General features: G+C 39.4%; 1 protein-coding gene across 1 annotated transcript in view; it reads right to left on the bottom strand.

The window, feature by feature from the left end:
* The window catches only part of LOC102863597 (S-formylglutathione hydrolase-like), a 113,160-nt gene that overhangs the window by 31,517 nt on the left and 62,202 nt on the right, over positions 1-19,441 (bottom strand). The window lies entirely within an intron of this gene.

Here is a 19,441-nt window from a genome sequence, read left to right as displayed (position 1 = left end):
GTTTAGGGCTGTTGTACTTAGGGTCGCTATGAGTCGCAAACGATTCGACGGCACATAACAACAACAGTTTATACTCTGTAAAAATGGGGATGTGAACATTTAATACTGAAGAAAAGAAGAAAGTATCCAGGCTAAATTAAGTAAAGTTGTCATTATTCATGAGTTCCTTCTAGCCAGACCCTTAGAGGGTCACTATGAATTATAGAACAGTATTCTGGGACAGCAGGCTCCAGTGAAATAATTGTGTCTTATAGTAACACTCTTCAGTTTTAAAAAGTGCATAGTGGAGTGTACCTGGGGTGGTGGGAGGGGTGCAGAGGGGATTGTATACCAAAGAAAGAATTTTTCTTTTACTCTTTCAAAGAGATGAGCAAACGGGGGTGGAGGGGGGGCACGGGGACACAGGTGGGGAGGGCTGGGCAGGGAGAAAAGTGCAACAATGAATGAATGGAAATCCAAAATCTCTGTAAATGTTCATTAAGATTATTAAAATTAAAAAAATTAACTAGTATAATAAAAAAAAAGAAAGTGGGTGCCAATCATGGTTCCAAATAGAAATAATAATGGTACTCTATAGTGATTTTACAAATCAAATTAATATTTAATGCATGTAAAATCCTAGAACCATCTTTGATACATAACAAGCAGTCAATAAATGTTATTTCTGTTCTATCAAAAAAAAGTTTGTTCTATATTTTATCTCACTTGAACTTCTCAATAATCTGGAATTTTATAGACAAGAAAAGTCACGACATAAAAATGCTCAATGCTATGGATTAAATTGTGTCTCTCAAAATGTGTCTTGTAAATCCTAACTTATGAGGGTGGATATATTCCGCTGGGAATGGGCTGTCTTTGCTATGTTGATGAGAGCAAGAATAGTGCAGATTATATCTTGAGAAAATCTTTTTGAAATATAAGAGAGGTTAAAGCAATACTCCACAGAGATGAAGATAGATGACAAGAGACATGAATACCTGCAAGGAACCAGGAAGCAGACAGAAGCCAAAGAGACCAGAACCCTCCTTCAGAGACTACAGAGAGAAAGCTTTCTCCTAGAGCCAGCATCTTGAATTTGGACTTTGTGTCCACTGAACTTTCTGTGAGAAAAGAGAGTTCTGTTTATTAAAGCCATCTGCTTAGGATATATCTATTAGAGCAGCACTAGATAACCAAGACACTCAATTTACTCGCCTAAATTAATATAACAAGTGAGAAGTACTTGAGCAAAACTTTTTTTTACTCCAAATCCAGTACTCCTTGAACGATAACGTACTATTTGGAAAAAGGTTACTCAAGTTCAGTATCGTATGACAGTTATGTCCAAATCCCAGCTTTGCCACTTTCTAGTTCATGAACTTGAGAAAGATATTAAGCCTCAAGGCCCGGTCTTGATTTTCCCACCTCAATGAGCGACATAATAATATACATAACTGAGAGGTTGGGGGATGAACGATTTAATGCAGAAAGAGCACTAAACCTGCTACTTAACAGGCCCTCACTGAATAGTAGCTATTAAAAACAAAGAAAAGGAAATGAATGCTGTGAGTGTAAATCTCACTTCTGTGATTTTTCACTCTGTTATTGACTTAGTTGGTCAAAGATGTCCTGTGAGTTGCAGTTTCCTGTTCTAGCAAATGAAAGTGATGGGAGTTTGGTAAGGAAACAGTTAAGAATCACCCTGTTTGAATTGTTTTTTAAAAAGTGCTCTCTGAGCGGATGTGTGTGTGTGTGTGTGTAGCCTAGTTGTGTAGAAAGAAAGGAAAAAGGAGGGAGTGATGATATTAGTATTAAATTTATCAGGTCTTCCTTTACGTTAGCAGTCACTTGGCATCCAGCCAAGAAATGTATAGTGTAGATGATTAAAATGCAAAGGAAAATAATGACATTTGGAAACTGCGACAGTTCTGTCAGAAAATGCACACCAACCTATAGAAAAAGCTGCTATTGATTTCAAGGACTATTGTGGCAGCAATGTGGCTTGGTAATTAGATTTCTTACGTTTACACCATTTACTTAAAATTCTACAGAGTACAAGTAGTAAATAGCAATATTCACATCACCTGGCAGTAAGGATAATGAGGAAGAGCTGCTAGCCCAGAGGGGATACTGCTTCTTATTACAAAGTCGAATAAAACAGTCATTTAATCTAGGAAGGGGCTTTTTGTGCCATAAAAACTACTTTACCAAAGTCTTCTTTCCAACTTCTTCAAAGGAAAAATTGAGCAACTACTGCTGGGATGAGCTACACAAACCAGAAATCCAGCCAAAAGGCAGTGCCGATTCCTGTAAAGGGGAGTAATGGTTCTTGAAGAACGATACTCTTTAGGAGTCTACTGGACTAAAGGGGTCCCAACTCAAGCCTCCAAATTACAACTCCTTGTATTCAATTCTAGGTTTTCCTAAGTAATTCCTAGTGATGCAAAGCTATGTGCTTGGCTGCTAAAGGGAAATCTGGGGGCTCTGAATCAATTCAGCAGCTCCATAGGAAAAACTGTGTCGCAATCTGCTCCCACAAAGATTATGGCATTGCTTATGTACAGCCAAACACCTTATGGGATGTGGTTTCTTGATTTGCATGTTGACTGTTCCTCAGTACATCATAATGAATTGGCAAAATTATACATGTAGGTAGCTGGTGTGGCTTAGTGGAAAAGGATTTGCACTGCCAACCCAAGGCAAGTGTTTCAGAACCACTGGCTTCTCCATGGAAGAACGTTCTGCAATCTCCTCCCATGTGATTTAAGGCCTCTGAAGACTCAGTGGAGTGTCAGCCATGAATTGGTTCAGATTTGAGGGCAATGAGTCAAAGGGAGTGAATAATGACTTATATGTTTAGTGCTTCTGTTCTAACTCCAACTTCATTGTGTTAAAAGCTTGCATGTAGCCATCAAAGACACAATTGTCTCTATTCACCTGGAACAATAGAGGAAGAAGGAGAGGCAACATTAGGAGGAGGAAATGAAATGGGTGGTTTATTGCCTTCAAGAACAAGTAACTTCTTTGATATAAGACAGGAAATATTGGATGATGCCCAACTACCATTACTGACCATTTTGATCAAAGAGCCTATTGAAGAACCCTGATCAAAAGAAGGAAAAAGTAGAAATGAATTCTAAATTCTCATATTTTCTAAACTTTATGGAGCCAGAGAGAATGAGTGAATCCCTCAAACTATTGCCCTGAGATAATCGTTTAATTTTAAACCAAAAACTATCACTTGAACTTTTTAAAAAAGGAAACAATAGTTTGGCATAACTACTAAAAATATGTTTTGAACATCATCCTTTTTAAGAATTATCTGTCTGAGATCAAACAGCAGCAACTAAAAATATTAGATAGGAAGCTTGTTGTTGATGTTGTTAGGTGAATCGAGTACAACTCATAGTGACCTTAAAAAAAAGATTTGAAACCTGTTCTATTTTGTGCCATCATCATCATCACTGACACACTTGAGCCCATTGCTATAGTCATTGTGTCAATCTATCCCATTGAGGGTCTTCCTCTCTTTTGCTGACCAAGCATGTTCCTCTCCAAGGAATAATCTTTCCTAGCAACATGCCCAAAGTAGGTGAGATGAAGCTTCACAATTCATGTCTCCAAGGAACACTCTGACTGCACTGTCTCCAAGACATATCTGGTTTTTTGGCAGTCCATGAGATATTCAACACTCTTCTCCAACACCAGAGGTCCAGTTATTCATCTGTCACTCTTATTCATTGTCCAGTAACCAGATGCATAACAAGTGATTGAAAAGACCATGGCCTGTATCAGGTACACCTTAGTCTTCAAGTTGTTATCACTGCAAAAGGAAGCTTAGGAGCTGTGAATTCATGCTAATGGGGATGAAATGATTCCAAAAAGGAGAGCGACAATGGCTGTACCACTCAAAGAATGTCATCAACTTCACTGAATTATATGCATGTAGAAATGATTGGGTTGATATATGTATTTATTGTGAACATTCTCAAAACAACCACTGTAAAAAATTATAGCCTAGAAAACCCTATGGGGTAATTTTACTCTGTTGTTTAGGTTAATTGCTGTGAGTTGGAATCTATTCAGCAGCACATAACAGCAATACATTGCTCCCAAAGATCCAACCATCCCAAAGGGTCTCAGAAGGTGTGGGATGCGTTTCCACTTAGTTGTCTGATTTTAACCAGTATGCATTGCTTAATGCTTGGGAAGCTCTGGAAGTATAGTCTGTAGCAAGCTGTGCAGCTAACACAAAGGCCTTGCATGTCCAGATGTTCTAATCTACCAGCAGCTCCACAGAAGGAGGGCAACCTCTTGGCATAATGATTTACAGCTTTTGAAGCTGATGAAAAGCCACTAAGAGTTAGAGCTGACTAAGCAGTAGTGGGATTGCAGTTTTTTAGTTGCTTAATGGCCAGAGTAGTCTTGTGAAATAAGAGTTATGTCAGTCGGATCTTTGTTCCAATGCCCTATTAAATTCTTATGTTGTTATTGTGATGTGCTATCAAATTGAAACTGGCTCATAGCTGACTTCCAGTAGGTCTTCAGAGGCTGTAAATCACATGGGAGGAGATTGCTCATCTTCTCCGAAAGGGAAACTGATGGGCCTGTGTGCCTTAGGACTGATAGTGCAACTCCTTCCCAGTAGGCCACCAGGACACCCTAAATCTTTATGGGGGCCTACTCCTAATTATCTCATCACTGCTGTTGCCAGACTGCTGGGGTTGCTGCCTCCACTGCCACCACCATCACCACCACTGCTGGTGTCAGAGCAGTAGCCACTGCCCACTGTCCTTTCCCCCTGAGCATCAGTCCACAGTCACTGCCAATGATTGCCACCTGACACAGCCCAAGAGCCAAGCCTGCACCCAGGGCTATGTCCTCTGCTTTACCCACGTGTATCCCCCCAAAGTATGTTTGGTTTGTTGTTGTGTGCTGTCAAGTTGGACCTGACTCACAGCTGGCCCTCTGGTGAGTTTCAGAGGCAGTAAGTTGCACAGGGAGAGATTACCTAGCCTCCAGAGGAGCAGCTGATGATCTTAAACAACCATTAGGCCACCAGAGGGGAAACAAATAAAAAGAGAGCTGCTCTTCCTTTAAAAATAAAACCAAAACCAAACCCTCATGGGACCTCAGATCTCTGTGTCTTCTGTTGTTTGGATGTTAAGTAATGCTTCTGTGTATCCCATTCTTCCCTGTCAGACTTGCTAAACCTTCCCTGTGCTTTGGTCGCTTAAAAGTTAAGCCTGTATACTTAAAACGGATATCTAATTAGGCATTATTGTCATGACAGGAGTCCAGAATGACACTGCATGGTGGGGTGGACTTGAGGGGAGGGATTGTATAACAATGAAAGAATTTTTCTTTTCCTTTTCAAAGAGAAGACCAGTCTGGAGGGGAGGAGTGGGTTGAAAGAAAAGTGCAACTGTGAATGAATGGAAATCCAAAATTTTCAATAAAATTAATAATAATAATAACGATATAACTATAACTATAACAACTATAACTATAACTAACTATAAGTATAACTATAACTATAACGATAACTATAACTATATGAGCAAGAGCCTATTGTGATGAAGGAAGAAGTTCAAGCTGCTTTGAAAGAAAGGGCAAAAAATAAGGCCCCAGGAATAGATGGTATACCAATTTACATATTTCAGCTAACAGATACTGCCCTGGATGTGCTCACCAAGTTGTGCCAAGAAATCTGGAGAACAACCACTTGGCCAACTGACTGGAAGAGATCTATATTTGTTCCCGTTCCAATAAAAGGTGACCCAACAGAGTGTGGAAACTATAGAACAATATCGTTGATTTCACATGCAAGTAAGATTCTGCTGAAAATTATACCAAAACGACTGGAACAGCACATCAACAGAGAACCACCAGAAGTCCAGGCTGGGTTTAGTAGGGGTCGTGGTACTAGGGATATTGTAGCTAATGTTAGATGGATCTTGGCTGAAAGCAGGGAGTACCAGAGGAATGTCTATCTGTGCTTCATTGATTATGCAAAGGCTTTTGACTGTGTGGATCATAACAAACTGTGGCTGACTCTGAGAAGAATGGGAATCCCAGAACACTTGATCGTGCTAACGCGAAACTTATAATTGAACCAAGAGGCAGTTGTCAGAACAGAGCAAGGAAACTGCATGGTTCAAAATTGGGAAGGGTGTATGCCAGGGATGCATCCTATCTCCATATCTTTTCAACCTGTATGCAGAACAGATCATCCAGGAGGCTGGGCTCTATGAGAAGAAATGTGGCATCAGGATTGGTGGAAGATCTATTAACAATCTGCATTATGCAGATGACATAATCCTGCTTGCTGAAACTGAGGAGGACCTGAAGCGCTTGCTGCTGAGGGTCAGAGACTGCAGCCTTCAATATGGATTGAGGCTCAATGTCAAGAAGACAAAGATTCTCACCACTGGACCAATTGGCAGCATCAGGATGGATGGTGAAAAGATTGAGATTGTTCACAGCTTTAGTCTGCTTGGCTCCACAATCAACACTCTTGGCACCAGCATCCAGGAAATTAAAAGATGTATTGCGGTGGGAAAGTCTGTTATTAGGGACCTCTCTGAAGTACTCAAGAGCAACGGTGTGTCTCTAGAGACTAAGGTGCATCTGGTATAGGCCATGGCCTTTGCAATCACCTGTTATGCATCACAGAGCTGGACAATGACCAGGGAGGATAGAAGGAGAATTGATGCTTTTGAGCTTTGGTGTTGGAGAAGAGTGCTGAGAGTGCCATGGACTGCTAAGCAAACAAACAGATTCATCCTGCAGAGGGTTAAACTGGGCTGCTCCTTGGAAGCAAGGATTCTGAGGCTTCGTCTGACATACTTTGGTCATGTTGTAAGGAGGGACCAGTCCTTGGAGAGGGACATCATGCTTGGGAGGGTGGAGGGCAGGCATGGGAGGGGAAGGCCCTCTAGGAGATGGACTGATTCGGTGACTGGGGCAATCGGGATGAGTGTGTCGGAGACAATGATTTTGTCACAGGACAGAGCAGAGTTTAGAGTTGTCGTAAATAGGGTCGCTATGAGTCTCAAGTGACTCGACGGCACATAACAACAACAACAACAAGAACAATAATAATAAAATGAGAAAAGAAGGGGGGGGAGTTAAGCATGCAGATACTGAAGCTATAACACAGCATACAAAAGAGTTCTAGATTAATGACCCGTGCAGGAAAGAATGGAACAAACACCTGCATACTGGAACTTTGACGTTTCAGCTTTATTATCCAGTTTGTGTTTTCGTCAACTCCTTTTATCTGTAGACTTGCTTGTGAGTCATGTAAAACCAAAGTCATGACCCTACACACCACTTAACCACAGAGTATTTGATTATAACTCCTGTTTCAGATTACCTTCTTTCTCTTCCTTAGCTGTATCTGACCACAGTTCTATCCTCTATTAACCAGGATTCCTTCCAAATTCTACTAATCTTCCTTTTTTTTGTTCTTAACAACCAGTCTTTCTTTTAGGGAATCATTCCCATACTTAATGCATGGAAATACATTAGTGTTCAGAGAATTCCCATCTTCCATGCAGGAAATCCAGTTCAATTCTTGGCCAATGTGCCTTACACACAGTCACCGCTCGTCTGTCAGTGGAGGCTTGTGTGTTTCTATGATGCTGAACAAATGCCAAAGATTTTCCAGATGACAGTGGAAAGAAAAGTCTGATAACCTCCTGAAAAACAGCTAATAGAAATCCTATGGATTACAATGCTCCCATCTGCAAATGCTTATGGAGATGGCACGGGACCAGGCATCTTGTGCATGGGGACACCTTGTGCAAGGGGTCACCTTGAATTGCAGGCCAGCTACATGGCAGCTCACCGCTTTGTCAGAATTACCCCTCTCAGGCATCCAGGAAGTTGAAGAGAACCCTAAGTAAAGGTAGCTCACCTAATCTAAGTAATAACCATTCATTAGCACACCAAATGGTAACCTAGGTACACTGATGGGAGATCTATTATGTATTGTGCTACTAACTGGAAAGTGAGTGGTTTAAGTCCATCAGCTGTTCCACATGGAAAAGGTTGTCAGCTTTATTATCCAGTATAAAGATAGATAACCTTGAAAACCTGATGGAACGTCACTTGGATGGCAATGGGTTCTTTAGATTCAGTTCGCAAAGAGTGCTAAGGAGGAGGCACAGAGTGTGAGTAACTTGCTGCTGTTGTTTTCAAAGTTTAAATTATTAATTTGTGGTTTCTAGATAAATTGGCAAAAGTTTTCCTATTACTAATGCAGTGAAATGATCCCTCTATGATCCTCAACTCCTGCAAATTTTGAATCAAACAAACTGTAGATATTTTTATGTTTAACCTAGTTGTCAATACAAGCTTATATTTCCTTAACAGCTGAACTAAGAACAGAACTATATTTGCTTTATCTAAGAAGGGGAAAAGGTGGGAAGAAGGAGTTGGAGACCAAAACCAACTTTGAACCAGCTGTGTTTCTTTTTCAAGAGAGACCACTGAGTAGGTGATAGCTTGTTTAATCTCAGAAATGTAAACAGAAGGAAGCCTGTCACAATGAAGTTAGAATTTAAACATTAATTAAATTTGAAGTGATATAAAGGAGATTTAGATTTAGGAAGTATTGAATGCATGTGGTTCTACCCTCTTTATAAAACTCAAATTGATCTTAATGGAGACCACAGTGTGTGTTCTTTTCAAAGTAAAGTTGGCCCATGTCTGTACTCTGGGAAACATGAGATTGGAAACCACAAGAATTACATTCCCCAGGAATCTATAGGAAAGCCTGCAGCCGTGGAGTGGTGCTATCTGCATTTCTGGAGCACTGTGCAGGCCTGTCAGTGCACAGAGCAGCAGCAGATGGTCAAGGAATCCCGGGCAAGCCCTCTCTATCTCTCTCTATCTCCTCCCCTCTCTTGCTCTGACCCAAAATGTTATAGACTCCAAGTTTTTTAAATCTCATTTTTAAGGTCAATTGAATAACTGGAAGAGTCTGTTTAAAAATATTTGGGGAAAAAAGATAATTAATCTACCAGCAACTGCGGCTCTCATTTCAGTCCACGCTGTGATGTCTAACTGAAAATCCAGATTGCCTTTGAAAGGGCATGGAGAAATAAACAATTCCTGATACTTCACAGAAGAGGAATTTATTTAATGCTGCTAAGGGATTTAGTGATTGCCGGGTTTACTTTAAGACCATCTTGGTCATTTTTTAAAAAGTATGTTGCTGTCAAACGAGTTAACCTTCAGTTTTTATTTTTATGTAAACATGATATATCTATATAATCTTCTTAAAGTTTTATCAGAGTTTTTGAAGAGTTGACATTTGAAAGGCAGAAGGAAAAGTCCTTCCTTGGAATAAGCAAATGATTATTCCCAAGAGTAGAACTTTGTAATATGGCATTGGTGGCTAGACTAAGAAATATTTTGGTCATGGAATGTGTGGCATCTTGAATTTTCTATCAGAATTTTATGTCTGGAAAAGACCATCCTCTGCCTCCACTCCTCTGGGCAGGGCTGTCCTGCAAATTCATGAGCATTTCTCCTGTTAGGTAGCACGGAGTCAATTCTAACTCATAACGACCTCTTGTAATAGAGTAGAACTAGAGAACTGGTGGTTGTTGTTGTGTACCATCTAGTCAGAATTCACTCCATAGCTGATTCTTCTGCAGGTTTTAAGACACAGTTAATTGTGTAGAACTAGTGAACTAGTTAAACTAGAGTAGATCTAGTGGACTGGTGGTTGTCGTTGTTGTTTACCACCAAGTCAGAACAACCCATAGCTGATCCTCCAGCAGGTTTTCTGAAACAGTTAATAATCCTGAGGAGCAGCTGGTGGAATTAAACCGTGTGTTTTGGGATTACCCCACAGTTCTTTATGAGAAGGTCACCAGAGCTCCCTAGTGAACTGGTTACCTCGCCTTTAATCTATACAGAAGCAGATTATCAAGTGTTTCTCTTACATAAAATGTAGCTGGGTTCAGTCACCCTTGGGTTTACAACTAAGTGCTTAACCATTTGTGCCACTAGGACTCCTTAGCATTTCTTGTAGCAGCTTCATAACTGAAATAACATCTTGAACTCATTGCCATCAAGTTGGAATCAATTCATAGCTGACCCTTCAGGGGGTGGTTCATAGGCTGTAAATTACATGGGAGGAAATTGCTCATCTTTCTTCCTCAAAGCAGCTGCTAGATCCAAACCATTGTGCTGTGCATTGGCAGCACAACCCCTACAGACTAGACTGCCATAGCTAGATGCCAAAAAGTAAAATAGCCGGACTACCGATTTTATACATAGGCAGACTGAGGCCTCTTCTGTAAATCTACTGCATAGAGAGTTACTTACATGAGACCCAGAATATGTGTTGGAGGAAGAACCAAGAGGAATCAGTAATGGATAAGATGTCAAGAGGACTCTGAAGTGTTTGGTTTTAGCAGTCAGAAGATGGTGATGTCACTTCCAGAGATGATGAAGAATGGGAAAAGAGCAGGTTGAGAAGGTGGTAGAACAAAGGGTTCTGTTTTGGATGATATTTGAGATGCCTGTTAACTATCCGGCTGGAGTTGTCAAGTAAACAGTTGACTGTGTGTGTGTCTGGAAGCTTAAGGCTAGAAATAGAAAAGTGGGAGTCATCAGTATTTCGATATTGAAAGTTGTTACAGATGGAGAAGTATGCTCAGGCCTGACTGTGTCTAGAAGGAAAATCAGAGTGGCTAAATTTCTCATTTTGAGTTACTCTACTGAATATCTTTATTGCTTTGTTTAGAATTATGAATTCCCATTGTTGTTGTAAGATGTTGGCAAACTGGATCCGATGCAACAGACCCTATGTCACAGCATGAAACACTGCCTAATCTTGTGTTATACTAATTGAAATATACTCTTATTCAAAAATAGAAATAAAAACATATACCAGGATGAAATTATATATAAATATGAATATACTTATATTGCAGTATTTTGGACTAATTGCTTTGGGATTATTTCCAATTATTGTAAACTAGGAGTTGAATATTTACATATAGTTTAAACCATGTAACTTGAGAAATATCTAGCAAACAGCTTTGGAGTCAGACACGCTTGTTTTCTGACTTCACCATTTATCTAGCTATGGATGTTATTGTTGTTAGCTGCCATTGAATTGGCTACACAGCAACACACAAGTTCCTACTGACAGATGGGTGGCTATGGCTCTTATGGTGCATTTGCAGGGAATTGAACCTGGGTCTCCTCCACAGAAGGAAAGAATTCTACCATTGAATCATCACTGCTTCTGTATGTGATTTTGTTGTTGTTGGTATGTGCTGTCGAGTTGCTTGTGTCTGATGGTTACCCTATGTAAAACAGCCCAATGTCCTGCTCTATTGCTCTATCCTGTGCCACTTTTATTGTCTCTGACACACCTACCCCCATTACTCCAGATGGATTCAATCCATCTCATAGAAGGTCTTCCTCTCTTGCTCTGTCCCTCAGTCCTCCCAAGAATGACATCCATCTCTAAGGACTATGTCCAAAGTATGTCAGATGAAGCTTCAGAATCCTTGCCTCCAAGGAGAAGCCTGACTTCACCCTCTCTAGGATGAACCTGTTTGTTCTCCTAGCAGTCCATGGTATGTTCAATACTGTTCTCCAGCACCACAGCTCAAAGTTATCAATTATCTTTCTATTATCCCTAGTCATTGTCCAGCTTCCTGATGCATAGCAAGTAATTGCAAAGACCATGGCCTGTATCAGGTGCACCTTAGGCTCCAGAGTTACATTGTTGCTCTTCAGTACTTTGGAGAAGTCTCTGACAACAGAATTTCCCAATGCAATTTGTCTTTTAATTACCTGTATGCTGGTGCCAAGAGTATTGATTGTGAAGTCAAGCAAACTGTTAACAATCTCAATCTCTTCACTATCATAATGCTGCCAATTGGCCCAGCATTGAGAATCTATGTTTTCTTGATATTGAGCTTCAATCTATATCAAAGGCTGCAGTCTTTGCCCTTCTGCAGTATGTGCTTCAGGTCATCCTCAGTTTCAGCAAGCAGGATTGTATCGTCTGCTTTACACAGATTGTTGAAGAATCTTCCTCAAACCTGATGCCACATTTCTCCTCATATAGCCCAGTGTCCCAAATAATCTATTCTGCATAGAGATTGAAAGGTATGATGATAGGACACATCCATGGCATACACCCTTCCCAATTTTGAATCATGCAGTGTTTCCTTGCTATGTTCTAATGACTGCTTCCTGATCCAAGTATCAGTTTCACATGAGCACTATCAAGTGTTCTGGGATTCCCATTCTTCTCAGAGTTAGCCACATGTGTGATTTTAGAAGAGTTAATTACAGCTGGAGCCTTGAGTTTCTGAGGTAGCCTTGTACATATTAAGTGAGACAATTTAAAATGCTTGGACTAAATTCTAGCATGTAGGAAGAGCTCAGTTAAGGGAGGCAATTATCCTTTAGCTTCTCTAAAGGATACTTTCCCAATGGCCTGTCTGATTGAATGGGAAGGGACAGCACAAATTGGAAATGCTAACAAAATTTGTAAGAGAAGATTGGAGATGAATGGAGAACCTCCTTAAAAACAAAGGTTTTTTTAAACAAACAAACAAGCAAAAAAACTTGTCATCTTTCCAGGAAACATGAGAAGAAATGGTTTCTGAAATTCCAAGTTTTGTTCCCGTCTCCCTTACTCTCCTGGTCAGGTTGAAGGCCACTGGTGGTCCAGCCTTTGGAGTACTGTTTCTGGGCATAGAATCAATGCTGACTCTCAGGAGCTATAGCTTAGGGCAGGTGGCTTCTCCTCTTATCTTGGCCCTTGCTTTTGTGGGTACATTTCCCTTCCCGTTGTCTTCCTCATACCTGCCTGAACCTCTTTCCTACCAGAACCTTACTCTGCTCCCTCCCAGAGTCATTTGGCTTCCTGACACAGTTATATATTCCTTATTCACAAGTTTCAGTTCCTGATCTGGTTTGGGGTTTCCAGTAATAAAGGTCATGGCATCCTAAAGACACTTTTTCTGATCCAAGTTTTACTACTGGGTTAAGGTCCTTCAAGCTGACCACATTGATGCATGGTCTACTCCAGTCTGAGATTCCACCTGTACTTTTGGAAGCATAAAGAGCCCCTCCCCTGTGATAGAATACATATGTATTGGGCAAATCAGCTGCAAAAAGACCTCTTTATAATCTTTAAAAGCCATGATGTCTCTTCCTCCCACCCTACCCCCCAAAAAGCAAGAATATATCTTTGAGGGTTAAGATATACTTGTTCCAAGTCATGGTGTTTTCAGTTGTCTCGTGTGTATGTGAACGTTGGCCAATGAATAAGGAAGAACAAGGAACTGACTTTTTTTAAATTTAGATGTAGGAAAGAATATTAAATATGCTATGGACTGCTAGAAAAATAAATTTTAATTGGAAGAAGTAAGCATGAGGAGACTTCATCTCACATTCTATGGACATGCTATCAGGAGAGGCCCATCCTCAGAGATGACATCACACTTGGTGAAGCAGAGGGAGAGTGATAACTAAGAAATCCATCAGTGAGATGGCTTGACATCAGTGAGATGTTAGTAATAAGGGGCTCAAACTTATCAACAATTGTGAGGCTGGTATAGGACTAGGAAGCATTTTCCTTTCCTGAAAACAGATAGATAGGGTTTCTATTCGATCTGACTAGATGACATCTAACAACACAATGATAAAAAATGGGTACTCAACTCACTGGTTTCATTCACTATGAGTCTTGAAATAAATCCTCTTTATCATATCACAGCAGCTTGAGTAGCCAAAAGATCAAATCTAAGCAGGAGATGAAATATTCTTTCTCTCTTAGACCTAATCCTATTGACAGCTCGAACTAAATAAAAACAAAACAAAACAAAAAACCTCCATTGCTATCAAATTGATTCTGATTCATAGAGAATAAAAAGTTACAGAGTATAATTCCCTTTGGGATTCCAAGGCTATAAATGTTTATAAAGGCAGAATATCATATGATTATTTTGCAGGACAGTTCATAGATACAAACTAATGCCTTTTTTAAATTAAGAGTTGATTGCTTAACCACTTCACTTTGTATAAAAAAAAGAGATCAAAACCCAATAGTAGGACCACAACCGCTGCCAGACCGTGACCCTTACCAGTCTGTGAACCCTGCCGGGCACAAACTGCTGGGTATGAGCTGGACAGCTGTAATTTTGGTGAGGTCCCTGTGTGTGCCCACCCTAACACCTTGAATCTGAGTTAGGTCCCCACACATGCCCACCCAGTGAACATCTGTGCGTGTGCCCAATGTACGCTTGTGCCTCCACATTCTGCCTTTTATCTCCTCACATCCAGTCAACTAAATGCCTTTACTCCAGAGTGCTTTGGTCTGACTGAGCTGCAACAATTATCTGACAGAAGAGGCTGCCTTCACAGGCCCTGAATTGACACTTCCCATTTGTCAGAAGTTCAGCGAGAAACACAGGCTGGGCAGCTACTGTATCCTCTTCTGGATCAAGAATGCCTCCGGCAACCTCATGTAAGAAGCAGGCTACCTCACATCTTACACAGGTGCAAAGCAAGATGTCACCTTCAAAAAGTAACACAGTATCAATGGATTTCCTGAATCCAGAAAGTCTGATGGAACTTTCTCACACAGAATTTAAAAGAACAATGATTGAATATTGTCAATGGATGAAAGACAAACTGAAGGAATTACAGGACACTGCAAGCAAAAATCAGGAGAAGCTTAAAAAAACAACAACCCAAAACAATGCAGATAAAACAAACAGGGTATTAGAGGCTCTGGAAAAACAAGAAACCATGATCCAAAATATGAGGTCCAATGCTTCAGATGCTGTCAACATGATGGAGGGACACATGAACAGAGTTGAAAAGATGGAACAAACACAGAACAAGTGAAATAGAAGACAGAATTGTCATCACTGATCTGCTAGAATAAAATGCAGAATCAAAAAGGAAGGAAAAAGAAGAAAACCTAAGAATAATGTGGGAGAGAAAGGGTGGGAACTGAGGAGTGAGGGTGGCCAAGGGGGAAATCATAAGGTCACACAATTTGGTAGGGGAGGGAGGGGTGTATATATAAAGGAAATGGGAAAGAGCCAGCAGGGATCTGAAAAGACAGGGTAATGAAGGGCATGGTTTAATAGTGACTGATTTTATAAAGCATAATGAATGAGAACAAGACTGGGAGAATTCCATCTCTTTCTGTTTTTTTGAAATAGTTTATGTAGAATTGGTGACAGTTCTTCTCTGAATGTTTGATAAAATTCACTTGTAAAACCATCTGTTCCAGGGTTGTTTGGTTTTTGTTTTTTTTTTTTTGGTTGGTTTTTTTTTTTTTTCCTGGAAGTTGTTTTATTATCTTTTCAATTTCTTCTTTTGTAATGGTGTTTAAGTGTTCAGTTTCAGTTTGTGTCAATTTAGGTAGGTTGTGAATTTCTAAGTGTTTGTCTATTTCCTCTAGGTTTTCATATTTCAGTATTGTTTATCATAATATTCCATTGTTAACCTTTTTATTTTAGTTGGTTCTGTTGTGACATTGCCCCTTTCATCTTTTATTCAGAATACTTGTGTCTTTTCCTTCATTTTCTTTGTTAGTTTTGCTAGTGGTTTGTTGATTTTATTGACTTTTCCAAAGAACCGTCTCCAAGTTTTGTTTGTGGTTTCAGTTGTTTTCCTGTTTTGTATTTATTTCTGCCCTAATTTTTATAGTTTCAGTTTCTTTAGAGGCTGTTGGGTTTTCTTGCTATTCTTTTTCAATTTGTTGGAGATGTTAGGTTAGAGAGCCAATGGTCATTTTCCCCCCTGCCTTTTGGTGTGTTTGTTTACTGCTATAAATCAACCTCTAATTACTGCTGTGGCTGTTTCCCATAGGTTTTGGTAAGTGGTGTTTTCATTGTTATGTTTCAAGAAACTTTTTCATTTCATTTTTTATTTCTTCTAGCACCCAGTCATGTTCAAACAAGGTGTTGTTCAAATTCCAAATGTATGGGTTTTTCTCTTTTTTCCTCTTCTTAGTAATTTCTAATTTTGTTGCATTGTAGTCTGAGAAGATACTTTATATTATGTCTATGTTTTTTAATTTATTGATGCTTGTCTTGTGACCTAAAATGTGATCTATTCTTGAGAACGTCGCATGGACACTGGGGAAGAAGATATACTGTGCTTTTGGGGGGGGGGTGTTAGCCTAAAAATATCTATGAGATCAAGTTGATATACTGTGTGGTTTAATTCTTCAACATCTTTGTTGAGTTTCTTTTTGGTAGTTCTAGCTTTTCTTGAGAATAGTGTATTGAAATTTCCAACTACTATAGTGGTGGTGTCTATTTTCTCTTTCAGTTTTGTTAATATTTGTTTTATATGTTGTGTAGCTCATTTGGTGCATAAAAATTTATTATTGTTATGTCCTCTTGTTCTATTGATCATTATGTAGTGACCTTCCTTGTCCTTTGTGATGGTTTTTGTATTGAAATTTATTTTATCAGAGATTAATATCACTACTCCTGCTTTTTTCTGGTTACTGTTGACTTGGTATATTTTTTCCACCCTTTTATTTTTAGTCTTTCTTTATCTTCATTTTTCAGATGTGTCTCTTGTAGACAGCATATTGATGGATTTTATTTTTTTTTTATCCAATCTGCTACTCTTTTTCTCTTCTGTGGTGCATTTAAACCATTCACATTCAGTGTGATTATTAAGAGGCAAGGTGTTATTGCTATCATTTTGTTGAGGTTTTTTTTGGTGTTGTTGCTAGTTACTTTGGTCCATCCTGCTTTCTGTGGCACCTCTGTAAGAAGAACTTTTCTCAGTGCTTCCTGCAATGCTGGTCTTATTTTTTACAAACTTTCTTAAATTCCGTTTTTCTGGGAATATCTTGATCCCTCTTTCATATTTGATGGACAGTTTTGCTGAGCACAATAGTCTTGGTTGACAGTTGTGTTCTTTGAGTGTTCTGTATATGTAATTCCACTGTCTTCTCACTCACTTGATTTCTGCTGAGAAATCAGCACTTAATCTTATCTGCTCTTTCTTATAGGTTACTCTTTGTTTCTCCCTTGCTGCTTTCAGAATTATCTCCTTATCTTTGGTTCTGGCAAATTTGACTATGATATGCTTTGGTGTTTTTCTTTTGGGGTCTGTTCTATATGAGAATGATTGTATGAAACACAATGTGAATGAAGTTTAGTGTGAAAAATAATGTTTAATAACTTCGTATGTAAATCAATGTAAAATTAAAAAGTTCTTAAAATGCTGTACAATTAAAAAAAGATCATCCATGTTGTATAATATTTTATGAGTTCCTTGTTTTTCAGTGCTGTAGTATTCCATTATGTGACTATAACATTGTTTTTCTATCCATTCCTTTGTTGATGAGAACTTGTATGACAGCAGCCCAGAATAAGAGGTACATTGCAAAGAGGGTTGGGGGTAGGGAGGAGAAAGAGGTAACTATGCAACAATGAAACAATTTTTTTAAGAAAGTGAACTGGGGGAGGGGAAGAGAGGGAAAGGGGTAAAATGTGCAAAAATGAATCAATAGAAATCTAACTTTTCTGTAAAATTTTGTTAAAATCACAAAGTAAGAAATTCTATTTAAAAAAAAAAAGAAGACTGCCCATCTTACTCCTGAGGAGTGGCTGACGAATTTAAACTGTCAACTTTAGCGTTAACAGCTTAGTCCACGTATTAGAACTGAAGTTCTGAAGAATTGGTTTGTGGAAGGCAGAAATCTATAGTGGAGCCCTAACTCCATTCTACTTTTTGACATAAATTTAGACACCATTGTAAATTCAGAAAAGAAATTAAATTTCTTTCCTACCATTAGATCTGTCATGTGGCTATGGTTAGTCACTCTGGGCTAGTAACAAAAAATGACAGTTTGACCCCAGAAACATTACATTTGAAAATAGGTTACAATTGGTAGGCAAGTTCCCCACACCCACTGCTAATTCATGGTAACCCTTTAGCAGTTTTCTGAGAATATAAACCTTTACAGAAGGAAACTCCCTGTTTTTCTCCCTCAGTATGGTGGATGTAATCAGTCCATTGACCTTTTGGTTAGCAGTACAACATCATCAACACACTGTACCACCAGGGCTCTTTTAGGCAAGTCCAGGAGGGAGAAATTTGACACATGTTCTGATCACCATGTCATCAGGGGTCCAAGGATCTAAAACCTGTAGGCATTTTAAATTTATAATTGTGTACATATCCCAATCATAGTCATATGCCTACTTTTTCAATCTTACCTGCAACAGTGATGGGTTCTAAGTGCCACTAGTTAGGACCTGTCTCAAAACCTATAAATGTAGGGGAGCTCTGGTGGCCTAGTGGTAAGGAGCTGCAACTACAATCCCAGAGGCGCACGGTTCAATCCACCAGATGCTCTGCCGTGGAAGGAGGGACAATCTCCTCCTGTACCAGTCAGATCTGATTTGATGGTACACTCACACAAAAGTAATAAAATTTTAAAAAAAACCAACAACAAACAAACCTATAAATGAAAGGCGTGGCTTTGAGTAAGTGGAATATCTTCAGTATCAGGCTGATGGTTTCTTTCATTCCAAAATTATTTTCTCTTTGTCTTATCTTCTGTTTATATCTTTTACAGGGTCTCTTAATGTCTGTTTGAATATAGACTATCTTCCTGCTCCTCCACCCAGAGTAGCTAAGTGCAGGCTAGCTCTAGAGGCAAAATGTAGAACTCAATGTATGCTGGTCCCTCACTTCGGTTTTCTGTTGTGAAACAGTTTCATTTTCATTGTGTGTCAGGTCCCAAAGCAATTGGTGGTCTCTGTCTCCAAAGACTTATGAGATTGAAAATTAACAGTAAGAACAGCAAAACTCTACAGATGAAAAATGGTTTATATTGATGAAAAATACTTCATAAATTTGCTGAAGATTGCAAAAGCCTATCTACACACCAGTTCTACAGGATGCATCACCTTTGCTCGGGAAACATTACGACTAAACTTCAGAGACATTGATCCCAACATAAGAAACTACCATCAGCTAATGTGTTTGGAATCACAGACACCATGGAAGCTTCATATATAAGTTATTAGATGGAGGGCTGGTCAAAGGGAGATATATGTGAAGGGAGGGGGTAGAAGTGGATGGGCATCCTGGTGGATGGTGGAGCAGGGAAATAAGTGGGTAAAGATGCGTGTGAGAAAGGCAGGGACAACACTGACACTAAAGTTAACTCCGCAATAAGGGATATACCTTTAACTTGCTGATCTGTCTGATACTTCTCTACATCTGAACATTCACATTAAGACAGACTAAGAAGAAGGATTGGCCATCCACTTCTGAAATAGCAGGCCTCTGAAAACCCTATGTACAGCAGAACACATTTAGATAACAGAAAAGGCAAAGGAGGTTAACTTTTCAAGTATGGAAATACAAAGGAAGAGGAACAGTTGTAAGCAGACACTGGTGATTGGGACATGGAATGTGA

This window comes from Elephantulus edwardii, unplaced genomic scaffold (genome assembly GCF_000299155.1).
Source record: "Elephantulus edwardii isolate Elephantulus edwardi_28Jun2011 unplaced genomic scaffold, EleEdw1.0 scaffold00242, whole genome shotgun sequence".
In the NCBI taxonomy this organism is placed as follows: Eukaryota; Metazoa; Chordata; class Mammalia; order Macroscelidea; family Macroscelididae; genus Elephantulus; species Elephantulus edwardii.
Note: the sequence above shows the minus strand (reverse complement) of the source record. Positions and strands in the feature narration are given on the sequence as shown.